The 21,025-nt window shown below is 43.8% G+C and overlaps 1 protein-coding gene across 1 annotated transcript in view; it reads right to left on the bottom strand.

The window, feature by feature from the left end:
- LOC126297603 (nuclear pore complex protein Nup98-Nup96-like) overlaps nt 1-21,025 on the bottom strand; it is a 228,684-nt gene that overhangs the window by 162,761 nt on the left and 44,898 nt on the right. The gene's annotated exons all lie outside the window — the stretch shown is intronic.

Here is a 21,025-nt window from a genome sequence, read left to right as displayed (position 1 = left end):
GGATGTGTTGTGTTGTACTAGCTCCACAAAGGGCACTGGGGAATTGTTCACACTAAACACTTGGCACACCAGCACTGTACTTGCCAGGGCATGAACATCCATAACAAACAGATGATGTCACAGTGTTGCGCATGCATGGAAAACCAATCCACCCCGACAGAAGTTTTCAGCTTAATCTAAGACTCAATCGCCATGGCAACGAGTGCACATTGACTTTGCAGGACCATTTTGGAACACTCGTTGGTTCATAGCTGCAAGACTCCAGAAAGTTCCCCATGGCTTCTAACCGCATCACATAGCACCATTTAAGCGGTATCCTCCATATTTTACATAGGTTTGACACACATACTTGTCAGAAAACGGACCACAGTTCACTTCGTGATTTTGAACAATTCTGTGAACAAAATGGTCCAGAATCTGACTGGGGGGGAGGCGGGTTATCTGGTACCACTCTGGTCACTGGAGTAGCCGCCATCCCCGCCTCCTCCTCCTCCTCCTCCTCCTCCTCCTCCTCCTCCTCCTCCTCCATCTTTTCTGCGGGTTTCCACAGAGGAGTTCTGAGGGTGAGCCTTGTCACCAGCAGATGAAATTGTTTCTCCGGCCAGATACAGGAAGCAGTTTCAGAAGATGGTGCCTTGGGAACTACAAGATAGGTAGATGGTGAGGGATCTAGGTTGGAAAACTATGATGGTAGGGGGGAAGGGATGGCTATGACTTTAGCCTAATTGGTCATGTTCAGGACATGGGCGTTAGTTTTTTCATTCCTTGATACACAACAGCCAGTTAACACACTCAATATTCTTCAAGCTTCATTTCTTAATTTAAGACTGGGCAAACCAGTGAACAAGGAGGACAGTGTTCCGCATAATTGACACACAAAAGGCAGCTGTTCACAAGGACTATCTTTGTGGAGTGATTGTCCAGTTTTTGATTACATATGGCTGAAGCATAAGAATGGGTAACACCTCACCAGGTGATGGGACTTCAGGTTTCATGGAACACCTTTACACCACAATTAACTTTTTCTGGGAGTACATTTCCTTCTAAGGCTACAATGAAAGCAACTGTGCCTATTTAGTTAACCTTGGGACCTTGCTGCACGTGCTGGACAAAACACACACATCAGCTCACAATTTTGACATTAACCCATAGTTCCTGATCTTTATGGAGTGTGAGGTCTCTCTAGATAATGACTCCTTGGACCATACTAAAATTTTTATGTGGAACAATGATCATTGGCATAAAGAGCTGTACATTGTGTAACAGAGGCAGCTTTAGTCAGTAACAACCCACAGTGGATTTTTTCCCCAATGATGACTTCTCCAAATTTCTCTTCAATGTGTTCCACAAAAAATAACTTTCACCACTGTGGAAGCATCTCTATCTGTTCGAGTACATATACTGGATAAACTGTTTCACTCCCAATTGCCTGGTATGTCCCTCTTTCCACTGGGTAGCAAAGGCAAGGAAAGCAGCAGCATTATAGCTGCCCACACTGAAAGTTCTACACTTGTCTGATGGGACTGCCAGATCAGAACAGCCACTGTTTCAGTGATATGTTTAATGACCGAAACTGACACATACCACTCTGATGAAGGGCTCTCTTCAATGGTGCTGCTGTGAGTCCTGATTCCCCATGAAGGCAATGAACATCTACTCTTTGGTAACAATGGAGAGCTAGCAGCAGTTTGAGCGTTGTGGTGTCAGGAGGCTGTGCTGAAAGCGTACATGACTGCACCATCACGTTGTATAGGCATGTATGAGATTACGCAGATATTGTACGTAGGTGACCTTTAACACTGTATGCAATGGGCACTATTTAAAGTGTTCTTCCCCAGCTAGTCCACACTGATGAAAAAATTTTGGGAATGAAAGTCAAACCCAGGAGTGAACCAAAAATTACTTTAGCTGAAAAGTGATGCAAAGTGAATGAATGAGTATGTCAAGAAAGGAAGGCAGAACCTAGTGACGGTCAGGTCAACATCAAAAGCTGTCCTCATGAGAAAATAAAGGAAGGAAGGATAGTCAGAGATGAGACACTGCAGTTCATGAGGGGGAAAGGTGCTGTAATAGCTTGGAGGCCCAAGCCCTCACAATAAGTTCTTTAGCTGGCTGGTTGGTTGGTTGGTTTGGGGTGTAAAGGGACCATACTACAGGGTCATCAATCCCTTTTTCCTGGCACAAGCAATGTTCAAGGTACAAAAACACCCAACACCACACCTAAAAGAAAATGAAAGGAACGAACAAAAAGTGGGGAAAATGTACACCACAAGGAAAAGTAGAAGAAGGTATTAAAACCATAGAGCATATTGTCTGGGCTGACTGATCACAGCAATAAAAGAGGATGAGGCAGCCACTCTGCAACACATTAAAATGTCCACCCCAAAAAGACAAGGCAAGATTAACACATGCAGGGAAAAGACGACCACCAAGACAGTTAAATGCAAAGAAAGTGTGAGAGTTAAAATGGAGGGAGGGTGGCGACATCAGAAAGAAGGCTAAATACCCACTCTTAGATGGTATGATAAAAAAAATAAAAAAAAAACCTCACAAATAAAATGTGAAACTAAGTCTGCTGTTGAGGCATTTTCGCCAACACTGAAGATAGGGTGCTGGAATTAGATTAGATTAATATTTGTTCCATAGATCATGAATACGACACTTCGTAATGATGTGGAACGTGTCAGGTTAATGAAAGATGTCTGTACAAGATATTGCATTACACAAAATATTGTACGACAGTAGTGTTTAGTTCCCCCCCCCCCCCCCTTAATTTATATCTAAAAATTCTGCCAGTGAGTAGAAGGAGTTGTCATCTAGACTTTCTTTTAATTTATTTTTTAATGTTGGTTTACTATCGGTCAGGCTTTTGATGCTGTTTGGTAGGTGACTAAAGACTTTTGTGGCAGCATAATTTATCCCTCTCTGAGCCAAAGTCAGATTTAACCCTACATAGTGAAGATCATCCTTTCTCCTGGTGTTATAGCTATGCACACTGCTATTACTTTTGAACTGGGTAGCATTATTAACAACATATTTCGTAAGTTAATATATATACTGTGAGGTTACTCTGAGGATCCCTAGATCCTTAAATAGATGTCTGCAGGATGACCGTGTGTGGGCTCCAGCAATTATTCTGATTACACATTTTTTAGCAATGAATACTTTTCTACTCAACAATGAATTACCCCAAAATATGATGCCATACGAAAGCAATGAATGACAGTAGGCATAGTAAGCTAATTTACTGAGATTCTTGTCACCAAAATTTGCTTACCCTAATAGCATACGTAGCTGAACTCAGACGTTTCAGCAGACCATCAATGTGTTGCTTCCAGTTTAACCTCTCATCAATGGGAAGGTTAAAAGTCTGTCGCAGAGCAGCTAAAAGTGGGCAGTCCAGCAAGATGTGGACGACAGTCATATGTGAGCCACAGTGACACCGAGGTGGGTCTTTGCGACAGAGGAGGTAGCCATGTGTTAGCCCTGTATGGCCAATGCGGAGCCAGCACGGAACCACAGAATCCCTGCAAGAGGCCCGCATGGAGGTCTTCCTTACATTCGTAGTCTCCTTAAGGGCACGCAGTTTGTTGTGCATACTGAGATTATGCCATCCGTCTCCCAAAGCTGAAAAACCTAGCGGCGTAATAATGATAGCAGGTCAGTTACAGTGATGTCTATCTCCAGAGGCATTTTCCATGTAGCCTGTTTGGCCAGCCAGTCAGCAAGCTCATTACCTGAGATTCCGACTTGGTCTGGGCACCAAACAAACACCGCAGGACAACTGAACCGTTCCAAGGCACTGATAGACTCCTGGATGGTCACTACCAAAGGTCAATAGCTTGTAGGCTGCTCAAGGAGTCAGTACAGAGAACAAACGACTCACCAGGGCATGAGCGGATGCACTCAACAGCACGAGAAATGGCCACCAGATCTGCAGTGAAATTACTGCAGCCATCTGACAAGGGGTGCTGTTCAATATGTCATCCATTAACATACGAGAAGCCAATGTGACCATCAGCCATTGAACCATCAGTATAAACCACTCCATGTCAAGAATCGAGAGGAAGTGACTAGAGAGCTGTGGGGTTAACCGAGTCCTTAGGATCATGTGAAAGGTCCAGGCAAAGCTTCGGCCTCTGTGTACACCATGGAGGTGTACGTGAATGGACCTCAAGTATAGGTGGTAAAGGCAACAACTCCACTTCAGACAGACGAGATCTGATGCGAATCACATTGACCTGGGCCTCTGATACAGGACTTGAACGACAGTGGATATGAAAAGGATATGGTAATTTGGATGCTTAGGAGAACTATGAATGTGTGCAATGTAACTGGCCAGCAGTTGTGCATGCCTAGGCTTCAATGGAGGGACTCCGGCCTCGTCCTCAAAGCTCCTGTTGTCAGTCGAATGCCACAGTGGTGCACTGGGTCGAATAAATGCAATGCTGAGGGCACTGCCGAGCCATAAACCAGACTCCCATAGTCAAGGCCGGATTGAACAGGGGCTCTGTAGAGCTGCAACAACGTAGAGTAATCTGCATCAAAGTGCGGTGTTGCTCAGGCAGCAGAGGGCATTGAGGTGCTGCCAGTATTTCCACTTCACCTGATGAAGATGAGGTCACGTCAATTGGGCATCAAAAACCAGTCCTAAGAATCGGTATGTTTCCACTGCAGTAAGTGGATCATCAGTAAGGTAAAGTTCTGGTTCCGGATGAACAGTACAATGCCAACAGAAGTGCAAGACACATGACTTCACAGTTGGAAACTGGAAGCCATAGGCTAGAGCCCATGATTGCACCCTGTCGATGGCTCCCTGTAGGCACCACTTGGCAACACCAGTACCAGAGGAGCAGTACGAAATGCCAACGCCTGTCGTCTGCATACAGAGAAGGTGAGACGGACGGCCCGACAGCTGCTGCTGGACTGTTAATGGCCACTAAAGAATAGAGATAACTCAATACAGAACCCTGTGGGACACCATTCTCTTGGATGTGGGGCAACTATGGGAGGCACCAACTTGGACACGGAAAGTATGGATTGATGGTAAATTTTGGTAAAAATCAGGAGCAGACCCCAGAGACCACACTCATAATGAGGCAAGGATATGATGTCGCCAGGTCGTGTCTTAAGCTTTTTGTAAAAGACTGCAACCAACTGTTGGTGTCTGGAAAAGGCTGTTCGGATGGCAGACTCGACGGAAACTAGATTATCAATGGTAGAGCAATCCTGGTGGAAACTGCCCTGGCATGGAGCCAGTAGGCTATGTGACTCCAGGATCCAACACAACTGCTGGCTTACCATACATTCTAACAGCTTACAAACAAGGTTGGTGAGGCTGATGGGCCGATAGCTATCCACATCAAGCGTGTTTTTATCGTGTTTAAGCACTGGAATGATGGTGCTCTCCCGCCATTGCGATGGGAAGACACCATCGCACCAGATTCAGTTGAAACTGAGGAGATGTCACTTGTAGTCAGACAATAAGATGACATACCCCGGAAAGTGTTCTTGACGAAATAGTTGAATTGCAGGTGGAGATGCGAAGCCATGACGAGAGGGTCAGGAAATCACAGCCACAGCTTCTAGAGGGGTTTGAAGGGGCACAGGTTCACTGCATACTGGCTTCAGGACAGACACAAACTCCACCTGACACACTATTATAGTCACTACTGTTCTTGTAATATCCCCTATAGCCGCAAAGAGCAGGGGTCCGCATTGCAGAAACCAGGTTTCCTGGAGGGCAATGCAGAAAGCAGGTATAAAGCATAACAGTTGTCATAGCTCAGCCAGGTGGTGGAAAAAACCACAACAATTCCACTGGAGGATGACATTATCATGAGGCTGGGAAGGTATTAAGTATGCAAGGAGGCAGGTTACACCTCAGGGTCACCTGCTGCCAACGATTGAGTACTTGTATCCACTCCTATTGTGGAGGAGACATCAGTGAGATCCAGGTCCTCAGGGGTCGCCGAGATCTTCACCTCATCCACAGGTACAAAATTTGTAGAGAGTGGTGGTGTTGGGAGTCACCAGAGGGTTCTTTATCTCAGCAGACTTCTTTGTTTGCTTGCCCTCTCACTTCTCTTTAGGGGCATGCTGGAATGACTTCTCTGAAGTAGCTCCAGGCACGGAGGAAGACCGTGAAGCTCTTCGTCCAGCAGCTGTTGGCTCCTTTCTCCTTTAGCCATTAGTGAGTGTCCGCTGTGGCTTTAGTGGAGACCTTGGGAGAGAGGGTCCCACAGGAACCCTTCCACATGAGAAGAGCCAGAGGAGGCTGTTGCTTCTCCGGCTGGGGGAGGGCTTGCTCCTGAAGTAGGTACTTTGGGAGCAACAGGAGGAGATTTTTCCCCTTATCACCAAGGGGGCAGATGTATTCTGGAGGCCTGGAGAGCCCACTGTTCATGGCATACAGTGTGGTGCAACTGGTACTTGTGATGGTGATGGTAATGTAGCTGCAGCGTATGTGGTTGTCAACTGAACGGGGAGTAATCGTTCAAATTTAAGTTTAGCCTCTTGGTAAATCAACCGGTCCAGGGCCTTGTACTCCATAATTTTCCGCTCCTTCTGAAGTACTGTGCAGTCTGGCAAAGGACGTACTGTGCAGTCTGGCAAGCATGGGGAGTGCTGCTCTCTGCAACTGATCCAAGTGGGAGGAGGAGCACAGGGAGTGTGGATGTAGTGGACGTCCGCAGTCTCGCCATGTGGCATTTGAAGTGCAGCAGGAAGACATGCGCCCGAATTTCCAGCACTTAAAGCACCACATAGGGGAAAGGACGTATGGTCTAACGTCATATAGGTAAACCATCAACTTACTTTTCAGGCAAGGCCAAGATGAAGGCACCGGTAGTAACCCTGTTGTCTTTGGGTTCCCTGTAAATGCGCCAGATGAAACTAATGCCCAGCCGTTATAGATTGGCGTGGAGCTTGTCGTCTGACTGCAAGAGGAGGTCGCAACGGAAAATAATCCCCTGGACCATGTTGAGGCTTTTATGGGGAGTGACAGAAACAGGAAGATCACCCAGCCGGTCACAAGCGAGTAACATCCAGGATTGTGCTGGGGATGCTGTCTGAACCAAGACGGCACCACTTCTCGTCTTGGTCAGTGCTGGCACTTCCCCAAACTTATCCTCAAGATGTTCAACAAAAAATTGAGGCTTCATTGATAGAAATGAGTCCCCATCCATTCTGACACAGACTAAATACCGAGGCGAATATGACACTTCTTTCTGTAGCTCTACGGTTCCCCCATGGTGTAGTGAGAGAGGAACATAATTTGGTTCGTATCTGTCAGCATTTTACTGGACCTTGCCCTTCTTAGACACTGCTGGTGCTGTACAGTCACCATCAAGAGATAACAGTCCGCTTCATTGTGGGTCATCCGCCCTGATACCACTCACTCTGTCCAATCAGGGGCTCTCCCCACGGGCGCCACCCAGCCACAGCAAAGGCCACCTGTCATTATGGCCTTTGCCGGGAGTCCTGATGCCCCAGGAAGACGGGCATCTACTCCTTGGCATACGTCAGCCGTTAACAGCTCAGGCATCAGCAGTGCGATCCCTGTGTTATCAGGGGGCTACCACCAAATGGGTACATGACAGTGCCAACCCAACGGACTGGCTACCATGCTGGATACTGGGCACAGAACTATTATGTCATGGGGGCAAAAGAGGACAGAAGACAATGGAATAAGATGACATACCCCGGAAAGTGTTCTTGACCAAATAGTTGAATTGCAAGTGGAGATGCGAAGCCATGACAAGAGGATCAGGAAATCAAAGCTAAGGGCACTATGGATAACTCGTGCAACACGTAAGGCGTCCTTCCCCATATGGCCCGCACTTCTGTAGAATTTGGAAAGTGGCAGGCCAAACCATGGAATGGGACCTGAACTTAACAGGGCTGAAAAAGTGAGTCTCCTTTTAGTCGCCTCTTACGACAGGCAGGGATACCTCGGGCCTATTCTAAGCCCCGGACCTGCAGAGAGAAGTAGTTATTCAATCCCTCAAGGATAAGGGGCAGGTGAGGGTTGGGGAGGGGAGGAGAGGAAAAAGGTGGGTGGCTTGCAGCCTAGTCCCCATATTTTGTCAATATATAAAGGAAGCAGTATAGGAGACCAAGGAGAAATTTTGGAAATGTGATTTAAGTTCAGGGAGAAAAAGTAAAAACTGAACGTTTGCTTTTGACACTAATTCTGTTAGAAAAATTAAAGAATCTGGAAGAAGAGTTGAATGGAACAAATAATGTTTCTGGAAGTGGTTATGCAAGATGAATATCAACCAAAGCAAAAATAAGTGAATAAATAAAAACAGATGGAGGAGATACATAACGACATCTGTCTCCTATGGGATTGCCACCCAATGCGAGAAATGCATGGTAAGTCCATCACTACCACACAGCACATCAACTTGGTTGAAAGCCCTGACATAGTGAACAGCAGCAGAGACCGGAAGCTTTTCATTAACTTCACCGAAGTGCAACCAAATGACAAGCCTAGTGTAGCATCGTTTTCAACAGTGGGAAGGGCCTGAGGGTGCTGATGCACAACTGTCACAGACGTCAGTCACTGCCCTACATGTGCCAGCTAATTGTACTGCTCCTGTGAAGAAATTGGCCATCAGAGCAAACAATTAAGTGCAGATAGCAACAAATTGCTGAAGCCAACATCAGCACAGAAATTACCACTCATTGGTATCTGCACCACCTCACATGACAGGATACAGTACCAGACGTCTCTAGGACAAAGATGGAAACCGATACCGTCCATCCTATGCATGAACCGTAACCCACTGTGACACACTTGCTATCCAGCAGAAGCTTCATGCTAAGAAACCAAGTCCTCATTAGGGCAAATCAGAAGCACCAAGCAAAACAATGGAAAATTTAAAATGAAAACCTGGACATCCCCTGAAAAGAATATCTAACCTTAGGCAAAGAGCTCCCATATCCTGTTGGTTGCTTGGTTGATTTGGGGGAATGGGACGAGACAGCAAGGTTATCAGTCCCACTGGATTTGGGAAGGAAGTCTGTCATGTTCTTTCGAAGGAACCATTCCAGCATTTGCCTCGAGCTATTTAGGGAAATCATAGAAAACCTAAATCAGGGTTGCCAGACACAGGTTTGAACCCGTCATCCTCCCAAATGCGAGTCCAGTGCACTAATCACTGGGCCACCTCGCTTGGTCCCTATCCTGTGTGGTAAACACTGGCAACATGCAGAAGTGGGGCCTGCTCTCAAATGAAGCAGATTGGTCCGAGTGCACTGATGTGCTAAATAAGGACCACATTCTGTAGTACCACCTGCTGGCTGAATCTTGCATACTACACCTTTCTGAAGTTAATATCAAAATCAATTACACCACAAAAAAACTTTTTAAAATGAACATTGAAATAATATCGACATGGGTCACACCATTTGTGGCTATGGTGTCAGTAGCTGCAACACTAACAGTTTATTATTACTAGTGGTGTGTGTACAACACTGAAATATGTATTCTCATCATGATACACAGTTCATTTTATTCAATTACAACATTGTCAATCGCTGGTTTTCCGCACCTCTTTTTTTTTAAATTAATAATAGGGATTTGATATCGGCATGCACAATTTACACCAGTTTTCACCTCTGGCTCAAGTGCTGTGAGTAAAAACTGGCTCCATCAAAATATTCTTCTTCCTAGCAAATCTCTTCCACCTGAACCCTACTGCATCCAACATTATCCTCACTACATTGATGTATTACAAAATTCAATTTTTTTCATGACTGCTCACCTCCAGCAAGTAAAAACACAATGTAATATTTTAACACATCCCAGTCATAATTCTTGAATTTCAACTACTACTTCGAATGTACAAAGAATTTTACCAGCAATACTGAATAGATTCACCGTCAGTAATTCCAGTTTTTGATGTCTTGTTTAGATTTCTGATGAGTTGCTATCATCATCAGCAGCCTGTACCATTAGATCTTTAAAATTTCCTGCCCTAGCTTACTTTCCACTTACTTCCTCAGCCATATTAAGAACACCTTTCCTCCAGATCTAATGACAAGTGGATGATGATGAATGTAAATGTATTACATTGGTATAAAAGTTCGTAATGTTTTTACTTTGCATGCTGGTTTTCTGGTTGCTATGGGTTTGTTTAGCGACTCATTTTTTATTTGTAGTTCACTGTTATTATTTGAGTTTATGTATTGTCATTTTGCCATTTGGAGATAGTGAGTGGTGCTGCGGATGCTTAAAAATGGAGTGCCAATAAGAAAAATCTGAACATTTCTGTCATCAACCTGTTTGAGTTCAAAAGAGGAGCGATAGAAGTGGAGGCAGCCAGAGGAACTTTCACTGTGTATGGGGATTATGACAATGGACAGTGCATAGCAGGATTTTTTTTTTTTTTTTTTTTTTTTTTTTTTCTCTTTAACGAGGATTGTTCTGACATTAGTGTTTCTCCATGTTCAGGAAGACCTGTGGAGTTCGATGAAGATTGTTTAAACGCATTAATCCACAATGATCCACATTAGTATATTCAAGAATTGGCAGACGTAATGAACTGTGATCATTCCACCATCGTGCAACATTTGCATGGAAGGGGAAGGTTCAAAAATTTCATGTATGTTTACCACGTCCTCTAAGTCAAAATGACAAAAATCTGTGGGTGGTGTACATCTTTGCTTGCTCCTCATCAAGTGGCTCATGAACAACAGTGCCCATTCCTATACTGTATCATTATTGGTGATGATAAATGGTGTTTTTATGTTAACTTAAGGAAAAGAATGGAATAGTCAAGCACAAACAAAGCAATAGCTCCCCCCAGAAATGCACTTGTACATCCACAAAAGATAATGTTATGTATGTGATGGAACAGCGACCATGTAGTGTACTACAAATTACTTCCCTGAGCTGTAACAATTGCTACTCACATTTATAGTTAACAACTGAGAAGTCCTGCAGACACAATCTAAGAGTAATAACTAGGAAGATTGCATGAGTAGCACCACTACTACATGATAACATCCGCAAACATTCTGCTAGACTGACCAAAAACCACTATCCAACTCAGATCTTCAGCTTTTCTGCCCTTATCAAATAACCTTCAAGGACCTTCCTTTCCAGATCAAAATGTGCTCCACACACGATGAGTTCTTCACCTCAAAACCACATGATTCCTACTGTCAGGGTATCTATAAGATACCATCAGTAATATCAGTTTTCAATGTCTTGTTTAGATTTTTAGAGATTTGATAGCATAATCAGCAGCCTGCACCCAGTGTTGGCAGACTCGTCTAAATAGTGAAGGAGAATGTATAATTGATGACTGTAGTCTCTCTTCTGTGTATCTGGTGTGTTTACTAAGCTTGTGGAAAAATTTTACAAGCTTTAGCACCCAACCAATTAAAGGTGTCGACTACATGTTTGGTTTTGTTTTGCTTTGCTTTGCTTTACAGCGCAAAAAACAACTGGGGTAATACGCACCCAAGTCAAAATTATAGAACACGAACACAGAGGAGTTAAAGGACTAACGTCAGTTGCAATGGCCAGAATAGGAGACAGGTAATAACAGGCACATGGAAAAAGGGCTAAAAACACCACGCAGAAAGGGAGGTCCAAAACTAAAAATTAAATGGTCTTCGCCTTATTGTTTTGGCAGACAAAAAGTAAAACACGGACGACAGCATGTGTGTCACTCACTAAAATGGCTGATAAATCAGACGGCAAACCCAAGCTGGAACGTAAATTGGTAAAACAAAGGGCATTGCAGCAGGAAATGGCAGACAGTTAAAATTTGGGCACAATGTGTACAACTAACAATGGCTAAAAATGCAGTGCCAAATACAAAGTGAAGTTAAAATAATCTTCCAGTGGGAGGGCCAAGAGGAAGTCATCCAAGGTGCTGGGAGAGACTTAATGAGCCAAAGCTTATTCCCGTGAAGAGAGGACCATAGGCAGTGCCAAAGGAACACCCCCTCCTAACAGACAGCAATGCAGAGATCAATGGAGGGGATACAGGCAGTCATGGGCTGAGGTACGAGGACTGCAGCCTTGGCAGCTGCGTCAGCACCCTCGTTTTCTGGCAAACCAACACGACCAGGGACCCACCATGACACTGGCTCCACCAAGAGTGAGCAAGTGACAGTTTTCCCAGACCCACTGCACTAAGGGATGAGCAGTGTACAGTGCCCATAGACCTTGGAGGGCACTGAATGAGTCTGAGCAGAGAATACAATTAGAAAGGTCGCTGGATGTACTCCGTGGCCCAATACAAGGTGAAGAGCTCGGCTGTAAATACTGATGAGTGTGCCGGAAGCCGATATCAAAAGAGACGCGTACCAATGAAGGACACCCGAACCCATGGTCAGTCCGAGAGCCATCAGTGTAAACAAAGGTACTATCACAAAGTTCCATGTGAAGGTCATGAAACTGGGGGCAATAGATCGAGGCTGGAGTAGTGTCCATAGGAACTGAATGGAGGCCCAGGTTAACATGGACCGCTTCACGAAGCCAAGATGGTGCAGCGTTCACACCCACCAGGGAAGTTGCCGCAGCAAGTGCCGAAAGCGGACTCCAGGAGGTAACAGAGAAGAGAGACAAGCCCCATATTGTTGATCTAAGAAATCATTAAAGGAGGCATAGGAGGGGTGGCCACACATGGCAGACAAACAGCATGCATACCTGCTGAGGAGAAAGTCACGGCAGTAGGATAGTGGTAGTTCAGCATACAGACATTCAACCGGGCTTGTGTAAAAGGCATTCGCGCCCAAGTGGATGCCATGATGATGGATAGTGTTGAGGCGGCATAAAAGGGATGGGCGTGCAGATGTATAAACAAAGCACCCATACTCTAGTTTCCACTGGACAAGGGACCGATACAAATGGAGGAGGGTGGTTCAATCAGCACCCTAAGAAGTACCATTGAGGACACGTAGGACATTGAAACTAAACAGTGACCTCATCAGTCCTTCAGTCCAGAGAGTGTTGTTCTATACTTAGTGATGTCAGCTAGAAATGTGAGACGATTATAAAGTGAGTGTGAGTGGTAAAATCAACACACTGAAAGCAATAGTAATGCCAAGGCTTAGAAACAATGGAATCAAGCCAGAGCATACATCAGAGAGCAGGTGAGGCTCTCCCAGGGCTTGTCTGTGGTGAGATAAACTCCATCTGCACCTGACCACCAGCACAAGGGCTAAGACAGTTACAGAATAAAGAACACTTTCCAGCTAGGATATTCATAGAAGTGTGAAGACTAAAAAACATAATGAAAACCATTTGGACCAACAAAAATAAAAAATGTAAGCGAAATAATCAGGCCAGTAGGTGGGTGAGGCCAGGTAAATGTGCCCACGGCTCTGCATGCTAAAGCTGTGTTACTTCCACTGCCATCCCATCCCCAGTCAGTTAAAGTCAAAACGAAGGGAAAGGAGACTGGCACTCATTATTGGCAGTGCTACCCCTAGAACACAAAATAGTGAAAAATAATTTGGGATAGAATAAAGGTAAATGACATGTAGAATCAACAGAAATGGAGTGAAAGAAGGCTGACGATGGTAGCTGGCAAAGTAAGTACAGTCAAGGGTCCTCAGACTCTTTAAGTAACGGGAGGCAGAATGCCACCACCCTGCCACTGCCCCAAAAGCAGTTTAAAACATATCTTTAAAAAAAACCTTTTATGGATAACAGTTCAGCTGGCCAAGACTCATCTGCCAGTAACAGAAGCAAAGAATCCAGAAGGCTATGCTTAGTGTGGAGAGCCGGAAGGAGGGGCATTTTCACCACAAAGTGAGCAACTGTCTGCAAAGCTCTGTAACCATTATGGGAGAAGGATGGCTCACTACATAAAATTGAACCATTGGTTAATCTAGTATGATCGATGAAAAGGCAATATAGGACAGTAAATCACTTCTGGGAAGAACAGGAGGAGGAGCACAACACAGCAGTACACAGTTTATTAGAGGGAACAGTAGTTGGTTGGTTGGTTGGTTGGTTGGTTGGTTGGTGTGGAAATGGACTGTATAGCAACGTCAGTCCAAGGGTAGATCACTTCTGTAGTCAGTGACATCCACCAGGAATGGTAAAATCGAGGCACTGAAGGCAATACTGATGTCGGAGCTAAGAATGTACAGAGAAGTATATGGATCAAAGCACTACACAGTGCAGAGTCAATGAGGGGGCACCAGGGCTCATCAATGGCAAGAAAACCCCACCCACATGAAACCCATGTCAACCTAGTTAACAGTGAAGACAGTTAAAGGTAAAAGAATGCCTCCCAGCCCAGAGTGCCAAAATAGTACAAGTGAGAAGGATAAAAAACATAATGGACATCAGTTGGACTGTCAATAATACAAAAAAGGTGAGAGAAGTGAGCAAGACAGCATGTGGGCACCCTACATAGGGCAGGAGCTATCCCACCCAAAGCCATCTAACATCTGGAACCATTATGGGCAAGACAACCACTATTTAACAGAATACTGCCCCTAAAATGGAAAATAGGGTGCAGCACAGAAGAGGCAAACCACTTCTAGCAGCAGTTAAATCATAGTAATAGAGAGACGAAAAATCGAGGAGGTAAGATCAGAGGTATTCCAAAATGTAATGAGAGATATCCCAACCCCAAACCTGCCAGAAAGGTAGATTAAAACCTTAAGTCTGAGAATAAAACCCACTCTCACAGAGAAAACAGACAACCAGTTCAACTATCCATGAATCACCCACCAATATTGGAGGCAAAGAATTTTTAGCACCATGTGTAGCCTGGATGGGCAGAAGAAGGGGACATTCCCCCAGGATATGAGCTATGCTCTGTAAGGCTTCACATTCCAATGGTGTGTGGCTTGTTATACAAAATAGAACTATGGGTTGGCCTGGTATGATCCCATGTGGAGGCAACATAGGGTGGTTGATTCCTTCTGGAAGAAACAGAAGGAAGAGCACAATTCAGCAGTAGTCTCCTTGATAGTGCGGAGGTTATTAGATATGGCAGCAGCCCACAACATGTCATTCCATCTCAAAGTCAGCAGAGGTCTTATTTTAACCAGCAAGTCCACACATTGAATCATCAAAGCAAATGGAGGAGGGGACAAACACTCCTCTAGCCAAACATTTGGCCAATTCATCCCCTGTGATACCCACATGACTTGGGACCCAAAGTAACACAACCAAGCAGGTAGTAACTACTAAGTTCAGTGAGAACAGTGAACAGTTTGGAGATTGCCCATTGAGTCACTTCATTTAAAAATATGGTCAAGGGATGCCCATTTGTTAAAACATAAGGCACTGATGACAGCAATCAGTTCTGCCGTGACAACACTGCATGTTGCCACCAACAAATGGTGTTCCTGACTGGCAGGAGGGTGAGAGCATATTCAGTCTTATCCACATATAGGACACTGGTGCAACCTATTCTTGAATACTGCTTGAGTGTTTAGGATCCATACAAGGTCAGATCAAAGGAAGACATCGAAAAAATTCAGAGGTGGGCAGCCAGATTTGTTACTGGTAGGTTTGAATAACATTCAAGTATTACAGAAATGCTTCGAAACTCAACTGGGAATGCCTGGAGGGAAGGAAATATTCTTTTTGAGGAACACTATTGAGAAAATTTAGGGAACCAGCATTTGAAGCTGACTGTGAAACGATTCTAGTGCTGCCAACATACCTTGAGAATAATGAATACAAAGATACAAGAAATTAGGTCTCATATGAAAGCATAGACACATTTGTTTTTCCCTCATTGTATTTGCAAGTGGAACAGGAGAGGAAATGACTGCTATGGTACAGGATATCCTATGCCGTGTACTGTACAGTGGCTTGCGAAGTATGTATGTACACACAGATGTAATAGACAGGTGAATCCACTCACTGAGGCCATCTGTGCAACCCAATGTACAGAATCTTCCTTGTACTCTTTTAGAGCCAGAACAATTCCAACAAATTGCATGGAATTGAGTTGGAGAACTAGTGAAATTCATTTCTTGGAGAGCAGCACAGATTGCAGAACAGGAGAAAATTGATGTTAGTTCTCGCAGATGACACTAACATTCATTGCAGTTCCTCTATCACATTAAATGCATTCTGGTATGAAGTGAATGGGCCACGAGATCAGATCACACCCCAGGATCACTGTAGCACTGGTGGGGATGGAACAACATCAATGAACATTAGTTCACAGTGACAGTGTGGGGATCTGGTGGCTCTGGGGCCACTAAAATAGCTTTCTCCCAACATTTGTTCTTTTTCTCTTTCATTGCTTTCGGCAGTTGAGAATCTTGCAAGGGCTTATCTGTTGTGGATGTTGGTATCAAAGATGAGCTACCAGCTCTGAGACCCAGACAATGGCTCCTTGAGCCAATGGCTGATGTCAGGTGCCTGGTCCACTGATTTCTAGTGAGGGGTTCCTTAAAGGGAGCCCTGTTGCCAGTAGATGCCACAGGAGGATGCTGCTTCTCCAGCCAGGTGTTGAAACTCTGGTTCCTGATGATTGTGCTGCTCCTGTACCGGAGGGAATCAACTATTACCCAAACGGTCTAATTTACTTGCACAACTACCAGAGGTTGACGTCATGGTAGTAAATATGCCACGTACTGCCCATGACCTAGCTACAGTTGTGGCCAAGATCAATATCACAGAGAAACATCATACTTTTTCAGAGCTTCAAAATACACGTTGTAATCAGAGACCAACAGTTTCACAATTTTGTGCTCCTTAAGGCAGCAAACTTCTGAATCAGGGAGGGCAGTCATTTCTACAACTAACAGGTAGTTTTGTAGTCCATATAGTGAGTTTTCATCTACCTGTCTCAACAAATCAGGTTGTATGTATACTGGGAAGCCATATACCCCAAGCACTGCATTAATAGTGGAGAAACTGGTTTCACATCAGAGTGATAAATGATTTTGACCTGTTGAAGTAAATTCCAGTCAGAAGCAAGAACAAATGCTTCACTGTCAACCATGTCCTCTGGCAGACCATGACACATAAAAAGGCTGCTACGTTACATTAACAGGTAGCTCACAAAGCTTTTTACAGATTTGTCGACACCCAGGACTACATAGGAACTGCTGTTTCAATGGAGATGGAACCACTCCATAATCTACTAAGGGACTAGATTTCTCGAAATATGTTTTCAATGTTCTCCACAAAGAGCATGATTGTAGAGAGGAAGGAGCCTCTATATGTATGCAAATTAGCAACTGAGAAAGTAATTTCTGCAAGACACTGTTTTGCATTCCTCCCACAGCATGGTCAAGGACGAAAAGTTCCTGGTCATAACAATCAGAACTAACAAATTCTTGGCTGTCTGAAGAGAGTGAAAGAGCCTCACGGTAACGGGCTAATAACTTCGGTCTTTTTACGGCGCCAAATGTCTATCACAATGGGTCCCACTTCCAACGAGGGACCCCACAGGTACCTCTTATCAAGAGCCCCAGTGCCTAGTGATGCGCTGTCGCATTCGCTTCCGCATTTTTTTGTCCGAAGTTTATCTGAACTCTCAACAATGGCGAGACCGTCGATGCGCGCACTTATAGGCCCAAGGCACCGGTTGCTGCGCAGACGGGAGTTCTTTTGGGCGGGGCGTGTAGCAAGCAGACACGTGCCCCGATTGTTGGGTTTATTAGATTATTACGCAGCGACCTATGTCCGTCGCCGCAGAAGTATAGGGTTTTCTCGCTCGTCAGTCTCCTTTGTGCTGCTGTACAATATTACTATATTGTACAGTGTTTTTTAGTCAACAGTTTTGCGGTTTAACGTTAGTTACGAGTGCAATAATAAAGCCAAAAACAAGTCTTATTTGGAACTATTTCATTCAGGTTAATGATCTGAGTGTAAAATGCAAAATGATGACGAAGTATATTCGCGAGAAGGGGGTACGACTATCCCACTGAAGAGTCATTAAATAACTAAACGCCGAGAAATTTGCGGAGTTTGATAAGTTAGATGAAATTACCAAACTTTCCAGTGGAAGCGAAAAAACGATAGGTTAGTCCATCTTTATATACAATGTAGTCGGGTACTACTAATACAGTTCGATTATTACAGTGTGAGCTCTGTCCACTTCTGGTGCTAAGCTGTCTTATCCGAATGATTGACAATATGGTAACATTTTAAAGATCTCACCCCACCCATATTTCTCGGGTCATGTTCGTACAAGTCGATAGAAATGTGCCTTTTCTCCTTGCTGCCAGCACTTAACCCATGATCAAGCCTCTTAATTTTAACGACACACAATTGGTCACACTGCTATACTTCATCGCAGCTTCCTGGCTTACGTAGTGGTTGTTCAGTGAGTATGCAATGTCGGAATTCGTTTATTTTATTCAGTGGTACTGAGTGCTACGTCGCAAATTTTACGAGGGTTTTTGTCTGTGTATCCAGAATTACATAGGGTAAGTGCAACAGCGAAATATTTGAAGCAAATAATATTGGTTGATTAAATACATGATATAGTAGAACGTGCATAATGCGCGACAGCAAATATTTGAATTTCTATTTTATATTATTTTAGAGTAGTATTCTGCGTGGAGACGACCAACATTTCGAAGATAAGCTTACGAAAATACTTGAAAAAGAAATACATGAAAACAATGATTCTGGTTCCAGCAAAGAAATGGATAGTGTAAAGATTGATGTAATAGTAAGAAGTAATTCAGATCGTGATGACATCCCAGGGTCTAATACTGACTTGACTGACAGTCCCAAAGCCAATCTTGTGCTTTGACAACGTGGACGGAAATGGTGGTAGCTTGAATCTGAAAATTCTAACGAATCCACATATGAAAGTAAAGAAGTTGACAGAATTTTCTCCCCGTCAAGAAACACAAATATTGCGTTACCACCAAGAGAGGGCCGACCGGGGTGGCCGAGCGGTTCTAGGCGCTACAGTCTGGAACCGCGCGACCGCTACGGTCCCAAGTTCGAATCCAGCCTCGGGCATGGGTGTGTGTGATGTCTTTAGGTCAGTTAGGTTTAAGTTGTTCTTACTTCCAGGGGACTGATCACCTCAGAAGTTACGTCCCATAGTGCTCAGAGCACTTTTTGAACCAAGAGAGGTTCTAAAAGGTAAGAACAATTACCGCTGGTCCGCAATATGTTCCAGTAGTTTAAAGTTGTCGCACGCCAAGCAGAAACATTATCTACTTCATTCAGGCACCGGCTGCACAGGTTAAGGCAACGAAGACCCCTCAGGAAGCATTGTCTCTGTTTTTCACGGCTGAGATGGTAAACACTATAGTAGCACATAGCAATGACGAAATAGATACGAGGAAATCAAAACACACACACACACACACACACACACACACACACACACACACACACACACACAAACCTGCATAGCAAAGATAAAAGCCCTTCTTGGAGTCTTCGTAATAACAGCGGCTTTGAGAACAGTCACCCGACTTTAAGAGAAATGTTCAGTACAGATTAATGCTGTTTTCTGTAAAAAGCCACAATCAGTTCTGAAAGGTCTGAATTTTTAGTCTCATGCCTGAGATTTGATAGCACAGAAACTCGTCGAGCCACACCACAATGCGATATGCGGGAAGTTTGTTCACAACTGCCCATTTGTTACCGTACACGAACAAGTGTCGAGTTTTCGTGGAAGATGTCCTTTCCTCAGGTATATCCCAAATAAGCCAAATAAATACGGTATCAGAACAGAAATGGCCTGCGACACAAAAACAAAGTACATGGTCGACGCGTCTCCTTACTTAGAGACAAATGGAACGGCTCACGTGGAATTTTATGTAAATGAAATGATCAAAACTCTTCGAGGGCCAAACGGAAACCTCAGTGAGACTGGCAGATGATCTTTTGAAGGATAAACTCACAATGGTTGCCGCTATTTGCTCCAACAAACCTGAAACACCGGCTCAGTTACTGCCCATGAAAAGCAGAAAAGTAGGTACATCTATGTTTTGCTTTGATAAAGAAAAAACCCTGGTTTCATACGAAGCACAGGGTGTATACGTGGACAAGGAAAAAAATTCCCGGATTTCCCAGTTAAAAATACACATTCTTCCGGGTGAAAATACACTTTTTCCATGTTAAGTGACAGTACACTCTTATTCGGCACTGTAAAACTCATCAATCCTTTGAAAGTTTATGGTTTTATATACCGGAGTAGAATTTTCCGGCACTTTAGAAAACGAAACTAAGGAGGAAAAACAGGTTTTAAAAGACCTTTGATGTGCAGCAACATGTACGTTGCATATTTTCGTATTACAAAGGTATAAATTCGAATTCCACCAAACACTTCATGTCACTTTCCGAAGTATTGAAATCGAGGTTGCGATGCGGTTTTGTAAGCCAGTCATAGCTAATGTCACGTGATCTTGCCAACTGATGACAGCACAGGACACGTGATGTAGTCAGCCAATAGCAAGATCACTGTTACGTAGCGCGCTTGTTACACTTTAAGATACATTACATAAATTTGCCGGTAAAATTTCTAGTAACTACGTAAATGTCTGATCTTCTAGGCTCGAAATTCTTCTAAATGGTTGTCCTCCAAAAGTTTATTTTTAAATGAGAGTCAAACGCTTTGTGATTGAAGAAATTCATCATACATTCTCGCACAAAATAATTAGACTTAAAATGAACATTCGTATGCAAATTTTCTTGGAGCACCAGTACTGTATTATCTCATGTTTGGTCCTTTATTATGGCATAGTGCCATACGTGCACTTGAAATGCAGCGAACAGTTGAAACTAGCCAACAGTGTGAAATTAAACACTTCATTTCAAATAAATTGACTGCCTCAACAGAAAAGATTAATAAAAGCCAAATCTCTTTAGCAAACCGGCAAAAATAACTATTGTTCTGTGAGGAGATTAATGTTTGACTGTCAGAAAGATGGAAATAAAATCTAAAACTAATAACATTTTAGCCTTCCGTATTTTAATTCATTTGGAAGCTCCCGGCCACAAAATCTGTTTTATCATCATTTAACGTGAGAGCAATAAACAAAGAGGAAGAAACAAAATCACAAAACGTAAACATAGGTCACGTGGAAACGACCCACCTCCCCA

The sequence above is a fragment of the Schistocerca gregaria genome, chromosome X (assembly GCF_023897955.1).
Source record: "Schistocerca gregaria isolate iqSchGreg1 chromosome X, iqSchGreg1.2, whole genome shotgun sequence".
NCBI lineage: Eukaryota > Metazoa > Arthropoda > Insecta > Orthoptera > Acrididae > Schistocerca > Schistocerca gregaria.
The sequence above is the reverse complement of the archived record's forward strand: the minus strand, read 5'-3'. Positions and strand labels throughout refer to the sequence as shown.